At 39.8% G+C, this 16,349-nt stretch overlaps 1 long non-coding RNA gene across 2 annotated transcripts in view; it reads left to right on the top strand.

Moving 5' to 3' along the window:
• LOC138431097 (uncharacterized) overlaps positions 1-16,349 on the top strand; it is a 349,361-nt gene that overhangs the window by 255,891 nt on the left and 77,121 nt on the right. For both annotated transcript variants that reach the window (XR_011253529.1, XR_011253530.1), the window contains exon 3: positions 9,005-9,076. This is a non-coding gene — a long non-coding RNA (uncharacterized lncRNA). The remainder of the gene's footprint in view (positions 1-9,004; positions 9,077-16,349) is intronic.

The following is a 16,349-nucleotide window of genomic DNA, read 5'->3' as shown; positions in this document are numbered from 1 at the left end:
TCACTGGGGATTCACTGATGAATAAGACAAATTTTTACTCTCATGGACTTGCAACCCAGTTAAATGTTTCTTTAAAATTTTAATATGCTTAGTGCCCACTTTCCCATTTTAAGATGAGTCTTGCTGAAATACTGAATGGGATAGGACCTTTCACTCTAGCATTCTTTGATTTCCAAGGATAAGAATGATAGGACTTGAACAGGTATGTGATGAAAAAATGAGGAATCTCTGTCATGGGGAATTTAGCTAAAGAAAACATAGAGCTGATAGGTTTGCACTTAAAACACTTTAAAAGGATTGGGGAGTCCATTGACATATTAGATGTCCATATTTTCCAAAAATGTCAAAGTTCTTAAGTTACAGAATAGAACATTGAAAAATCTGAAGTCCTTGAGCTCTATACATTGTGGTTTCTTGGCAACTTAGAAGAAGCAACTTTTGTTTGCTCATCCATATAATACATTTTTTTTAAACTTTTTGAAATTGAGTTGATGTACAGTATATGTTTCAGGTGTACACATAGTGATTTACAATTTTTGCAGGTTATATTCCATTTATAGTTATAAAATGTTGGCTGTACCTCCTATGTAATACATTTTTCAGCTTAAACATTACCAAGCCTGCTACTGTGTTCCATAATTCTCAGTTCTGTAATCATGGAGACGAAATATTACACTGGTTTAACATGACAGGTAAACAAAGGATAGAAGGGATTTTATTAAATCTCCTCCTAATTCAGGGACAAAAGAACACATTAAGAATCATTGTCCCTGTTCCCAATTTTTTGTACGTGGGTCCAAAAGGCTGAGCATTGAGCTCCAAGAGGAGGAAAGGTGAAGGATTTGATTGGAGCTCTCTTCTTTTCCCTGTGCAAAAGCTGCAGTTAAAAACAACAGAGAGGGGAAAGAGCATCAGTTAAGAGTATTTAACTTCACGAGAATACCAGGAACCTCGTTGGTGATGCTCCTTCACCTTCAGATTACTTATTTATTCCACATACAGTTCATTAGAACTTCACTTTAAAGATAAATAGCAAATAATAGTATCTTTCATCTAAAATTAGAAAATTCTGAGCCTTTTCAAAAACTACTGCACAAGGAATAAAATATTAGCTGCAAAGGTCTTACTTGCCTGTGTCTCAAGTCCTAATCATATAAGTTAAACACGAAGATGCTTTTCTATGAAGTCTAATAAACAACTTGGGTTTTTTTTTGGATATATATGATTTAAGCAATTTACTATTGCTAGTAGAATACTGGAAATAAATCAGATGTCAAAGAACAGAAAAAGTTGTTAAATTATGGTATATACATAAAATGAAATTCTAAGCAGCTAATTAAAAATTGTTGTTTAGCTAGCTGCTAAGTCACGTCCAACTCTTTGCAACCCCATGGACTGTAGCCTCTCACGCTCCTGTATCCATGAAATTTTCCAGGCAAGAATACTGTAGTGGGTTGCCATTTCCTTCTCCAAGGGACCTTTGCAACCCAGGGATCAAATCTGCGTCTCCTGCCTTGGCAGGCAGATTCTTTACCACTGAGCCACCTGGAAACCCCCCAAATAGCTTCAAATTCACCATACAAACTGGCCCATATGGGGATCAAAGCCATGACCTTGGCATTACTTGTACTGCTACAGTCTAAGCGACTGAGCTAGCCAGCCGAATTAGCTACATAGAATTTCATTGCATTGATATACCAAAATAAGAGGATGTATGCTCTTATTTTTAGTGTATGTGTATGGCTTGAGGAGGCAGTCAAGGCAGGTTTTAAATGTAAATTTCAAGAATATCTAAGACATTTGCTGTCATACAAGAAAAAAATTTTCTGTTGATGTCTTCAGTAAAACAAGGAAACTGACCCCCTACTATGACCCCTGAACTTCGGACCAATACTGTGCTCATTATTAGTGTGCATATCTTTTGGACACTGAATCTTTTTTCCAAGTTTGTCTTTAAAACTATCTGGAGCAGCACGGTAACCAGAGAAGTGGTGTTCAGAGCTTCAAGTGATAGCATTTAATCTAAGTGCAGCTTCTGGGAATAAAACAAATTTAGATTTCATCTGATATTGGGAATTGCCAAGTAGGTCTAGCTGCCTCTGAAACCCCGTTTCTATTTGAAGTGTCTGCCAAACCACAGGCACCATGATCATAGCTAGCATTCACTGACCTCTTACTCTGTACCAGTTGCTTTATATCTGTTGATTCATTTATTTCTCATAATGATCTCATGAATAAGGTGCAGTTGTCTTTGTTTTAATGTAAGATTAAAGGAAAAGTAGGTGACTTATTCAGGACCACACACCCAATGAATTGAACCACACCTGAAATATAAGCAGTCTGACTTTAAAGGTCTTGCTTTTGTTTGCTATCTTATCCTCTCTGAGGCTCAGTTCCAGCCCAGGATGCTATATAGCAGTATGCAAAGGTGGTTGTGATTTGAGAAAGCTAGACTCCTCTTGGCCCAAATTCTCACCCTAGCACAGTATGGCAACACCACACACTGGCATAGGAATTTGGCTCTAGTACTAGGTCAGATTACCTGGCTTATGTTGAAAGGTTTTGTGCTTGGCTGTTGTCAAAGGTGTCATTGAAGCATCATTAAATGATGCCACACGATTGTTTACTCTGGGCACCTAACAGCAACAAACAAACCTACCTGCAAACATTCCAAAAGGCTTCACAGTTGCTTTTTCCTGTGTCCTACCCACCAGCCAAATGAGTGATTCACTCTTCCCCACAAAGACGCATGTTCTTCTTGAATCTGCAAAGTCTTATACTTGTGCCTGTTTCAGTGTTGCCCATCCTCACAAAAGACGCTTGGTCCTTGGAAGAAAAGCAGTGACAAACCTGGACAGCATATTAAAAAGCAGAGACATTAATTACTTTGCCAGCAAAGGTCTGTCTAGTCAAAGCTATGATTTTTCCAGTAGTCATGTATAGATGTAGGAGTTGGACCGTAAAGAAGGCTGAGCCCCAAAGAATTGATATTTTTGAACTGTGGTGTCGGAGAAGACTCTTAAGAGTCCCTTGGACAGCAAGGAGATTGAACCAATCAATCCTAAAGGAAATCAGTCTTGAATATTCATTGGAAGGACTGATGCTGAAACTGAAGCTCCAATACTTTGCCCACCTGATGTGAAGAGCCAACTCATTAGAAAAGACCCTGATACTGGGAAAGATTGAAGGCAGGAGGGAAAGGGGATGAATGAGGATGAGATGGTTGCATGGCATCACTGGCTCCATGGGCGTGAGTCTGAGCAAGCTCCAGGAGATGGTGAAGGACAGGAAAGCCTGGTGTGGTGCATTCCATGGGGTTGTGAAGAGTCAGACATGACTGATCAACTGAATAACAAATCCTCCTGGTTTCAAAGATATGCAAGCTCTCTTAGTTTTTCTAAGTGGAAGTATCAGTTTCTTCTGCACTTACATTGTGATGTTTATCATTCATTATCCTCCTTATCTAAGAACTATTTTATACCATCCTATTTCTCTTCCCTAGCTGGCTCAGATGGTAAAGAACCTGCCTGCAATGCAGGATTGAAAGTGGAAGTCGCTCAGCCGTGTCTGACTCTCTGTGACCCATAGACTATAGCCTGTCAGGCTCCTCTGTCCATGGAATTCTTCAGACAATTCTACTGGAGTGGGTAGCCATTCCCTTCTCTAGGAGAACTTCCCAACCCAGGGATCAAATCGAGGTCTCCCACATTGCAGGCGGATTCTTTACTGTCTGAGACACCAGGGAAGCCAGGAGACCTGGGTTTAATCCCTGGATCGGGAAGATCCCCTGGAGACGGAAATGGCAGTCCACTCCAGCATTCTTGTCTGGAGAATTCCATGGACAGAGGAGCCTGGCAGGATCCAGTCCTTGGTGTTTCCAAGAGGTGGGCATGACTCAGCAGCTGTCACACACACAGCCATGAAGGCATGTTTTTCATGCCAAATTGGTCTTCTGTACACCACAGTAGGAATTCGGCACACATTTATGGTAAGAAATTCATGAACAATGAATGAAATGTGTGGAGGAGCCCTGATGCAGGGGAGTGTTTGCATATTTTAAGGAAGTGGTTGATAGAAGCAAACACTGATGCAGCAACTGAATACTTTGACATTGCCTCCATCCGGCAGGACAGGTACTCAAAGGACACAATGCTTGTTTTCACGCAGTACTACCCAGATGCATGTGAAACTCCTCTCACAGATCATTGTGGGTATTTGGCTATCATATTTCACTCCAGTGGAGGTGTATGGAAGCATGACTAAGATGACAAAAATCAAATCAGCATGGGGTATTTAGGATAAAATTGCTGCCTTTGCATGTGGACATTCTTTGGGATTTACACAAGGAAACTAACAGAGAGATGAGAGTCCTCCTCCTAATTTCACTTTCTATTTCAATAGACACTTGCCAGACTTTCCTTCCTATTAAAGACATGGGTAAATCCTACTTTGTAGAGCATATGGCAGAATAATTTAACTATGACATCAGGGAAACCGCAATATCTCTGAACCTCCTTGGATTCCTTCCGAGTTGTGGGAGATGCAGATAGAGCTGTTTGCAGGACATCAGACTCTCAAGATTTAATCCTTGGGAAGATCCCCTGGAGAAGGAAATGGCAACCCACTCCAGTACTCTTGCCTGGAAAATTCCATGGACAGAGAGAGGAACCTTGTAAACTACAGTCCATGGGGTCGCAAAGAGTTGGGCACGACTGAGCGACGTCACTTCGCTTCTTCTCTAGTATCTGACTCTCAGCCGCTCCCTTCTGGACACTTGAACGTTGTGTGTTTATAGATGAGAGCTCCTTAGGCATTGGCATCAGGCTGCAGTCCATGGGGTTGCAAAGAGTCAACTCAGTAACAACAACAAAGTTTCGTAGAAAGCCAAAGGTGAATGTAGGTTCATAATGGATTTCCTCTTCTCACTCCCTTCCCATCCTGACATTAAAGTACCAAGAGGTCAGGGTTTTTTTTGTTTTTGTTTTTTTTTTAATCTTTTTCCCAAAGATGACTTAGTGACTTTCAGATCAGAGCAAGGGGCAGTAAGCGATGTGTATGAATGAAGTCAAGGTGTTGGGCAAGTTGCCTATAATTTTCCCGCTACACAGAGAGAATTCTTCTCTTGCGAGTTCCCTGGATCCCCTTCTGCTTACCCACGGCTTGACTCACACAGAGGCATTTACTTCTGCTTTTCTAGGCTGACCATTCCATTCCCACTGACACCTCCTTTCTATAAATGGTGTTGACACTCTTTCCATATCCCAGTTCCCATGGTCCTGGGAGATGTCCTATGTGGGGAGATATCCTCATGGACCACTTTAAGTATTTAATCTGTGCGAGCATAAACACCAGCTTCCTCCTAGGATGGAATATCTGCTGGAGAGGCAGTTACCCTCCTTCCTTCTTTTGCCTTTCAAACCAGGCAAATCTATCCTTATGACTTTCTTAATTCTTCATTCTACATTTCAGTTCCTTTCCTTTATACTTTTCTCCGGGGCTAAAAATAATTATTCGTCTTTGTTTTCCAAGGATCTTCTTTTTAGAGCTCTCAGAATCTCCTTTTCTTGCGTGCATGCTCAGTGGTGTCCGACTCTTTGTGACCCCATGGACCGTAGCCTGCCAGGCTCCTCTCTCCATGGGATTTCTCAGGCAAGAATACTGGAATGGTTTGCCATGCCCTGTTGCAGGGAATCTTTCCAACCTGGGATCAAACCTGTGTCTCCTACATCTCCCGCATTGGCAGGCAGATTCTTTACCAGTGAGCCACCTGGGAAGCCCCAAGGTTTCCCAATTAACTATAAGATGGAAATTTTCCTTCCTTGGCATAGCAATCAATTTCCATATGTAAATAACCCCTCAAATCTGAAATATACTTGTAACACTTTTCTAGTTTAATTTGTGCCCTTGTTAGGATGTCAGTATTTTTATATTGACAAGAGATAATAAAAAATTTAAGTATCTAAGGTTTTTGCATACAATTCTTATTAGTCTTTGGCTGGATACCCTGTGTTGGCTCACTCAAACTACGTTACACCTTGTCTGTATCTGGGAAAGTCGCAGAGCTAACAGGTCTACTCTTCAGATTCTTGTGATACTAGGATTCTGGATGGATGCAATCGTGGGAAAGTTGGAAGACAGGAATGAGCAGAGTCCATCTTCCTGAAGGTTTTGGATGGTGCTGCTGGCAACCAAGTTCATGGAAATACTGAGTTCCTCCAGCACCAGCCAATGGCTCCCTTCTACAGATCTTGCAAATATCTAACTTACCGTATTGAATACCTTTCTGCTTAAGATACTTAGAGTTCTCTCTAGTTCTGGCACCAAACCGTGACTGATACATCCTCCCCGACCCCATGCTTATGTAGGAGATGTGACCTGCAGGGACCTCCAGATCTATCCTTCTTAGAAGGTCTCCCTCATTGTCAGCAGTCTCAGCAGTCACTGCCAACAGTGTGTGCTCATCACATCAGCCAGAGTCTTATCATGAGCTTTCATATTTCGAGTTCTTAACATGCCATTCCCTCTCGATCATGTCTCACCCCCTTCTCACCTCTTCCTTGACTTCCTTTCTTGCATCACAAGCTTCATAATCTTCCTCAGTTTATTAAACCATTAGAGCAAAGTGAACTATTTCTTCTGCATTTGGAATACAGATCCATCACTGAACTTATCACGTGACACTGCAGAAGGCCTTCAGATTTCTGTCTCCTAGACTTAGTTCTTTGAGCTGCAATACCTTGTACCCTGTTTGTTCTCAAACATCTAAAACATGGATAATAATTACTTGACAAAATTTTAAATGAGTAAATGGAAATTATTGATGGCTTCTCATTGGCTTCATATATAGTATTTCTATCTCCCTTGGTGCACTTGGCTTGGTATACTTTATAGCTGCATATAAATAATAGTGGCCTGTTGGACGGCTGCACTCTCCAGCAATGAAGTAAAGCATTAAAACTTTCCACCCTCATGAACAGCATTTACACATGTTTTCTGGCTATTTTCACACTGATTTACCCCACTCAAACCGTATGTGTTTGAATATGATCTGATTTATAACATAAATTCTCAGAGGAGAGAAGAGAATTTGTTTAGATTGTTTAATATAGATACTGTGGCTGAATCTTCAAAAATATACTAGAGGATAGTAATTTAAATACTCACACTAAGTGGGACATTCATTGAGGGCTTTTCCATGCTGTGCTTGAGCAGAAGAGGATCCATATTTGTTGCGTCATGTATATAAAGAACAGGTAGCCAAAACTCTCCTATTATAAGGGGGAAAATTACAGCAAATGGCTCTTATACTACTTCTGAACACTGGTATTTCCTTTTATGGGAATTCCTATTTGAATGTGGTCTGAGAATTTATTACAAGACTTCTGTTAATACTGAAATGTGAAACTAACTTTCTGTATAAAATTTTACTTTCCACTAAATTTCTCATTCAACCTGATCGTTAAAAAATGTGCATTTATGAGAATGCCAAGACAAGGACTGTATAAAAGTTTATTTGTCTTTCTTTAATAGAATGTGAAAGAATTGTTTTTCTGACGCTATGTACTTTTAGCTTGTTTTTTGATGAACTTTTTTCCAATTCTTTTTATTGGAATAGATGTTATTCCAAAGAAACTCATTAAGCAAATTTTTTTTAGAAACTGAAAATTGTTACCACCATTTCATGATTTCAGGTTTTCTTTATCCAAAGTCAAAAGTCAGTAATGAGTGCAAAATATTTATTAGGAATGAAGGTATAAAATAGGGTTGTAATGGAATACTGACAGATTTTATATTGTTTTCATAACCATTGCTAAGCTCCCTAAAGAAATATATATTCCCTCAGGAGAACACACACACTGATTGTGTTTTTGTAAATGGGTTATTTTCACATGAATCTCATTCTGAGCTATTTTAAAAAACCAGAAATCTTTGCATCTTTGAGAACAAAAATTGAAATTTGTCCAGTTATTGGGCAATATGGGCACTGTCAACATCAACATATTCAGTGAATTCTGGCACATTTATGTTAATTACATATTTACTATTGTAGACTTTATTTTAGAAATAATTTTTCTTTTTAATAATAAACAGTTTTTATTTTACTTTTTAATTAATTTTTTTGGCGATGCCACATGGCATGCAGGATCTTAGTTTCCCCGCCGGGGATCGAACCCACACCCCATGCCGTGGAAGCACAGAGCCCTAACTACTGGACTGCCATGGAGTCCAGTAGTTAGAGACAAGCTGTATTTATGACTTTAGTATTAAGTGAATTGAAAACACCCTTCTAAAATATATATATATATTTTAACATTTAAACATTTAAATGATTCAGCATAGTCATGGCCACTCAAGGAATAAGATGACGCCCCTGAAAAAATTTGGATTGGATATTAAGACTGATGGTACCATCCACACACCAGCAGGGTGTGAACAGTTTATAAGACAGTTGAAAGAGAGGACATCCCACACGAGCCAAAAAAGAGAAAGGCTTGAGAAAGCAAGAAGAAAGCCTGGCCTGGGGTTTCTATGATGGGTGGAATGGCAGAAAAGTGGAAGTGTTAGTTGCTCAGTCGTGTCTGACTCTTTGAGACCCCATGGACTGTAGCCTCCCTGGCTCCTCTGTCCATGGGTTTCTCCAGGCAGATATACTGGGGTGGGTTGCCAGTCCCTTGAGGATGGAGGTTTTTTGAGTGGCATGAACTTCCTCTTGGTCCCAAAAGAGAGAGCACCCAGACTTTTATGTCATCTTGTCCAGATATACAAGGGGAGGAGACAGGAGTGAGGCTTAAAAACCTGTTGGCAGTCAGATATCAAAAATCAAGTCAGAATCTTTCATTATGCGTGGAATTTGCTCTGTTTATGTAATATTGAGCTGCCTTAGAAAGTTAACAATGCCTTATATTGCACAGCTTGACAAGCATAACAGAACAAACAGGAGCCTTGGATATAGACACACTGAGTTCACATTCTAAGTTGTTGCTTGTTTGTTTTCTTTTCACAGGGCTCTAATGAGCAATGGATGAGAAAAAACAGATGCAAAATGTCTGATGCACACGAGAGATGGTCCATAACAGTAAGTCTTTAGATATTTTGCTTGAGATTGTCTCAAACACTGATGCCTCTCTGGCAAATTTGATTGCTGTCGCTGCAGATCAAATAAAAAGAAAATTTAACCTTTGCCAAAAATAAACAAAGTGGAACACTAGTTAAAATGGTAAGGACAGATTTTAACCTGTAATAATTTGCCATAGAGTCTACAGTGAACTGAACTCAATTTCAATGTGTACAGAGGTCAGTGGGCATTTTAGAGAGAAAATGTGGGTTTAGAGAGGGGGCAATCAGGGGCTTCATGAACAGAGTCTGGTAAATGAAATATTACAAAAAGCAGGCATAGGGATTGATCCATGTGAAATCCACAAGGGTTTGCTAACTGGTGCTTGGTGAAAAGTCGAAGTTTAGCTCCTCTTTTTCCCAGAGAGACTGAGAGACGCAGGCCAATCTCTAGGTGTTGGCTGAAACAGTGGATATCTTTGGCAGCATTGAATTGTCTCAGGCAAGTGCTTTAGGAGCAGCTAAAGTCTTCCCAGGGATGCAGCCTTGAGCTGCTAGAAACTACGTGAGTGTTTGTTCAAGTCTCTGTAGGTCAAGCTGGAGGCCTAGTTAAGAAGAGAGTTCAGTGGACCCTGGTTAGAGTTTGGTCAAGGAGAGAATCTTGATACCTTAAAAGGGAATATTAGAGAAATGGCTTTTGGAAATTTATACTAAATTTGAAAACTGCTAAAATTGTTTATTAACATAAATTTTAAAATTCTGAGTCTTGTTTAGAGATAAAAAATCTCAGCACATGAAGTTATTCTTATTAGTATGAGGTTGAAAAAGTATATGAGATTTATTCTTTTTTTGGCTAAAGTTTACAAAGGCAGTTTTTAAAATTTACTTTGAAATAATTATACATTTACAGGGAATTGCAAAAAAATATGTACGGGAGGTGTCAAATACTTTCCATTCAGCCTCCACCAGTGGTAACACCTGACATCATTATAGTACAATATCAAAATCAGGAAATTGACATTGTACAATCCAAAGAGCATATTCACGTTTTATGGGTTTTATTCTTAGGCAGGAAAGTTAGTATTCTACCCCTACAGTGATACGCTGCATCTGCAACGCAGATAAAAGACCCTTTAGTCACCCAAGCTTCGGCAGGTACCCATGACTTGCGTTGTACTCTTCAGTACCATTAATTCTGTCATCTCTGTACACAGGCTCAATCCTTTCTCTCATTCTTTGGCCTTGTTTTGCTTTGCTTTATTTTGACATAAATTCAAAGTTATGCTGAAGTTATGCTCTCATAAAAGTTGCAAGAATTGTGCAAAAATTCCCATATGCCATTTACGCAGATTACTCAAATATTCATATTTTACCACATTTACTTTGCCCATCCCACACATTCATGCACATTTTCTTAGCTGTTTTCTTCTAAGTACTTGAGTGTTTACTTCAAAGCAAAGACGTGCTTTTTGCAACTCCAGTACAACTTTAAAAATCAGGAAATTAGCATTGACACGATACTATGAGACATTCTATATAATATAATCAGATTTTGCCAGTTACCTCAATAATGTCCTGTACAGCAGATGCATTCAGTTGTCATGATTTCAACCTCCTTTAATCTGGGGCACTTCCTCAATAAACATTCCTTTGTTTTCTGTGACACTGACACTTTTGAAGAGCACAGGCCAGTTATTTTTGCGGACCATCTGTCAACTGAGATCTGTCTTCTTTTCCCTCTTGATTAGGGTCGGGCTAAGCACTTTTAGTCAAAATGCCATGTAAGTAATTTGGTTGTTCTCAGTGCCTCAGATATGGAGGTGGAAGAAGTTATTTGTGCCATTATCGGTTGTATTAACTTTGATTGCTTGGTTTAGTTTGTTTTCACAGCTTTATCCAGTATAAAGCTATTATTTTTTTCTGACTATGCGAACATAACCTTGGCTCCCTCCCCTTCCCCTAATCCTTTAAGGTTCAACTCAAATATTGCTCTTCTACTTGACATATCCTCCACTGTATATCTATATTATTAAGAACTTAACTTCATTACTGTGTTGATTATATGGGGAAGTAACATTTTTTCTATAGTACCTAGTAGGTCAGAGACCTTTGTCATTAAGGACTTCATCATATTCATTACTGTATATTCTAGAAAAATAATAGGTTCTCAATAACTGTTAACTGACTAAGCTAGCAAATGAATTCCAAAAGGTAGATTTGAGAAGTATTACCTTCTCTGTTTTATAAAGATGAATAGTGAAGGTCAGCAGAGGATGGTGATTTATGACTACAGGATCTTAACATGGCTGTTGATTAGGTAGCAAAGCATATTACTGAGCTAATTTTGAGGGAGTTCAAAAGCCTGCTTTAATTTACCATAACTCGAGAACAGGGAAGGCAAGAGACTTTTTACGTCTAGGTTCACGAGCCTAGATGGGTTAGAAAATGTCTCTTGACTGTTGACAGTCCACCGGATGCATCAGGGAGCGATATAGTACAACTTCAGTGAACTGCGGTAGCACTCCTTTTTCACTCACACTCTTCTGTGGATAATCTGAGAATCATCCTGTCTTGGTTGAGGCCAGCGGGCTGGCTGTAAGCTTCAGGTTGGATCTAGTCAGGCTCCATTTGTCTCTTATTCTCCTGAGCAGCAGACCCTCCCAGACGGGAAGAGCAGTTGGCAGAGGCCATACCAGGCAGCGCCTCCCCAGGCTGGTGTGCAGAAGCGGCCCATGGAACCTGACTTCCATCTCCTGTTTGCCAGAGCTGACCACGTGGCCAAGCCCAGCCTCATGAGGGCTAGTCCATACCCTTGGTGTGGGTGTACAGGAGGGACAAATAGTTAGGAAGAGTAATTTGGGGGCAATAACGCAATTACTGCAGAAGTACAAACACAGGGATGGCTATATGCCGACTTCAGGTAGAGGAGGGACCCAGCGAGGTTGAAGCATCTGAGAGATCTCCTGAGTGTCTAGGTGCCCGGGTGCAGGCAGGTGCGTCTACCTGGCATGTGCCGGCTCCCCCTCCATATTCCCTGTGCTCTGCCAAGTCCATATTCTCATCAGATCTAGAAATCCCATCTTCCCAATGACTACATATGTGTGCTACCTAAGGCATTTAAACATTTGGATGTTCACCATATGCCCAGCCTAATTCACACAGTTGTTGGCAGAATAAAAAGACACTCGAGAAAATACCAAAAACTTGCAAGTATGATACTAATAACGCCTTACTGTTATTGCTACTCTTTTGCTGTTCAGTCCAGATGTCGGTTGCCCCCAGAGTACATGGAGCTGCTCCTACTCTGAACAGGAGCTGACTCCTGAGTAGATTCACACCAAGGTTTATGTTAGCTTGTATGGGACAGTAGTAAGAGAATTCTTCCACTTCTGTAATTCCTAGAAAATGTTCTGGATGCCAGGGGTAATTTTTTAGCAATTGAAAAAAAAGGAGGGAGAGAAAGATGAAGAAAATTCCGAACGGAAAGGATCCTTCCCTAGAAATCCAGTTTTCAACAGATATTTAGAATTGAATTTTGTTCTTGTTGATTTGGTATAGTTTATAACAGTTAGTATGCGTATAAAAACTGTGTGAACTCCACAAAGTAGATGGTTTACCCTCTACAATAACCAGGAATAATCTGCCATAATGTTGCATTTTGCCATTTGTATGTTTCACAGAAACTCATAGTCAAACAAATAGGATTATAACACATGAGTTTAGGGAAAGGATTGTTTTTTCTTTTGAACTTTTTATTTTATATTGAGGTATAGCAGATTAATAATGCTGTGATAGTTCCAGGTAAACAGCTAAGGAACTCAGCCATACATATGCATTTATCCATTCTCCCCCAAGCCCTCTTCCCATCCAGGCTGCCACATAGCATTGAGCAGAGTTCCCTGTGCTAGACAGTAGGTCCTTTTAGTAGAACTGAGTTTCTAACAAGTTTGCTGAGTGCTACTTGAAAAACAACGTATATTTCCAAACACAATGTGATCAAGTAAAAAGCATAATAAATTCAGGTAAAATTCACTAGAGGTCTCTACCTGCTTCACAAAGAGTAGATTAAAAAAAATCTTTTCTTCAGATATGCTCACACTCCTCCCATTATTCAAGTCATAACTGTAAAAGTCATGGTCTGATTTTGTGGTTCTGTGGGTCTTTTTGGCAACAGAAAGCAAATGCTTAAGTCTTTAATATGAGAATGTGAAGTAGCTGCTTTGTTGTGTCATCAAGTCATGACAAGTCTTTACATCAACACAAAAAATACAGCCCATCATTTGCTGAGTTTATCAGGACAAAAAAGAACAACCATTTTTAGTTTTAAGCAGAAAGTATAAAGAAAGAAATACATAGAGCCAAATGATGCTTCTATAGATCACACATTCAAGAAAGGCGTTTACTATCTCCGCATTGTCATTTACCCTGCCACCCCCCACCGAGGTATAACTTGATAACCTACGAAGGCTAAAGACTTGCTTTCTGTGGTGCCAACCTTCTATTCTGTTTATTCTCAGCAATCTCTTTTCTTAGCCATTTTCTTTGCTCTTTTGGGGGAGAACAACTACATAAAGGAGAGTAGTTTCAGAGTTTCTAAGCAGTTCTATGAATAGATTGGTCTCTGGTAGAACTAACCGTGCCTGAATTTGATCCATGCATACACCATTGTCAGACTAGCTCTCTTAATTCTCATTTCCTTCTCAAACCTCAAATGCTTCCAGCAGGTACCCTAAGCACACGCTCCTGATGGACTTGAGGCATTTTCCCAGATTTCGCTTTGGTGACTTGAATTTTGCACCAAACATATCTCTCACACACATGGCAGCAAATATAATGCTATAGGGTGTGAAGCATGCAGCTCTTTTCCTATTTCATCTCAAACTTCTCGCCTGTCTGAAAGTCAGTATTCATACTGATCATTTTAAGCACATAACATAGCTCTCCTCCAGAGCTGAGTAAGCCTCTGGGGAAAATGCAGGACGAGTAACAGTCTGGTTCCCTTTTATAGAGAATGAAATATCTGAGCTTCTAGGACTATACCTTAGATTTCAGGAAGTTTGTCTTCTTCCTAATCTTTTTAAGTTCCATGTCATTTGCCATGTGGGTCTTTCAGATGACAGTGCTCTGCAGAAATAGTTTTAAGTCTTTCTTTCCAAATATTTGGCTTTGAGGCTTTATATTACCCTCCCTCTCGCTTTTATTCTGTTCTTTCTTTTCCTCCTGAATTTAATTATGAAATCTGATTTACCAAACAACAGATTCATTATATTCCTTAATGAGTTTATTCTTCATTCATAAAGAAGCTTCAAATATGTTATCATAGAATATATGAGAAAGGAAATCGTGAGTCCATCCAAGTCATTTTCTAGGTCAGTATTACTTGATGATATGTAGTCTGATAACATTGCCTTTTCTGTGTATTGTTTTTTTTAAATTGCCATGCACTACTTGGTACAGTGTACTGGTATAATTCTCACAAAGTCAATCTACATATATTCTGGTTTCACTAGTCAAATTTTCAGATATAATGTAATCACGTTTTAAAATGTAAAAACAGTAGATTTATGATCTCCTTTCTTTATTGTGGTTAAAAAACACATAAATTTTACCATCATAATCGTTTATAAGTGTATACAGTTCAGTAGTGTTTTGTATATTCACATGGTTATAAAAGAGGTTTCCAGAACATTTTCATCTTGGAAATCTAAACTCTTTACTGTAATTGTTCAGTCACTAAGTCACATCTGATTCTTTGCGACCCCATGGACTACAGAAACCAGGTCTACCTGTTCCTCACTGTCTGCCGACTTTGCCCAGGTTCATGTCCATTGAGTCGGTGATGCTATCCAGCCATCTCATCCTCAGCGTCCTCCTTCTCCTTTTGCCTTCAATCTTTCCCAGAATCAGGGTCTTTTCCAGTGACTCAGCTGAAGTTCTATACGCACTAAACCATTCCTCTTTTCTTCCCCCTGGCAGCCCCTACTGGCCACCATTCTATTTTCTATTTCTATGAATTTGATTACTTTAGACACTTCGTAACAAGTGGAACCATATGGTATTTTTTGTGACTGCCTTATTTCACTTAGCATACTGTCCTCCAGATTCACCTGTGGTGTAGCATGTATCAAAATTTCCTTCATTTTTAAAGCTGAACAATATTCCCTTGTGTTTGTGTACATTTTCTGTTTGCATTTCTCCATTGGTGGACATTTGAGTGACTTCTACTTCTTGTCTATTGTGAATAATACAGGCAGGAACCTGGATTCATACAGATTGACTGTCTGTTGCAAAGGACAGAACTATATATGATAAGCACTTCAACATGTTGAGTTATCGGAATTAAGTATGGGAGTATTTTCTCAGCTTCTGCAGTGAACATTAAAGAAATATTTCAGATTAAATACTTTGCCCTACAACTTGCAATGATGAGTAACAGAGGTAATTAGATTAAAAAACTTTAATTAAGCCTGTCTTTTAGTAGCTCAGATGGTAAAGCATCTGTCTACAATGCGGGAGACCTGGGTTTGATCCTTGGGTCAGGAAGATCCCCTGGAGAAGGAAATGGCAATCCACTCCAGTACTATTGCCTGGAAAATCCCATGGACAGAGGAGCCTGGTAGGCTACAGTCCATGGGGTCTCAAAGAGTCGGACACGACTGAGCGACTTCACTTTCTTTCACTTTTACTTAGGTCTTACCTACATGACTCAAAGCCATTCTTAAACTTCAATGGGAAATGCGTATGAGGGATGCACATTTGAAGGGTTCTCAGGCTGCCTTCTTCCCCGACAGAGGCCAAAATCTGATCTTCACTCTTTATAGTGTCCCCACTGAAAGGCGACATCTGGTCATTCTCTGTAGCTTCCTGAGAGTGACTGTTACTTGATCACGCACTCACTGGTGCTTTTCTGAATACAGAAGTACCAAGAGTCATTTTAGGAGCCTGGTTCTTTGTTGTGGCTCCTGAATCATCCTAAAGACTTTTTTTTTTTTTTAATGTTTTATTTTGTATTGGAATATAGCTGATTAACAGTGTTGTGATGGTTTCTGGTGAACAGCAAAGGGACTCAGCCATGCATATATATGTATCCATTCTACCCCAATGGCTTCCCTGGTAGCTCAGCTGGTAAAGAATCTGCCTGCAATGCAGGAGACCCCAGTTCGATTCCTGGGTTGGGAAGTTCCCCTGGAGAACAGGTAGGCTACCTACTCCAGTATTACTGGGCTTCTCTGGTGGCTCAGAAGGTAAAGAATCTTCCTGTAATGCGGGAGATCTGGGTTCGGTCCCTGGTTTGA

The sequence above is a fragment of the Ovis canadensis genome, chromosome 26 (genome assembly GCF_042477335.2).
Source record: "Ovis canadensis isolate MfBH-ARS-UI-01 breed Bighorn chromosome 26, ARS-UI_OviCan_v2, whole genome shotgun sequence".
NCBI lineage: Eukaryota > Metazoa > Chordata > Mammalia > Artiodactyla > Bovidae > Ovis > Ovis canadensis.
Note: the sequence above shows the minus strand (reverse complement) of the source record. Positions and strands in the feature narration are given on the sequence as shown.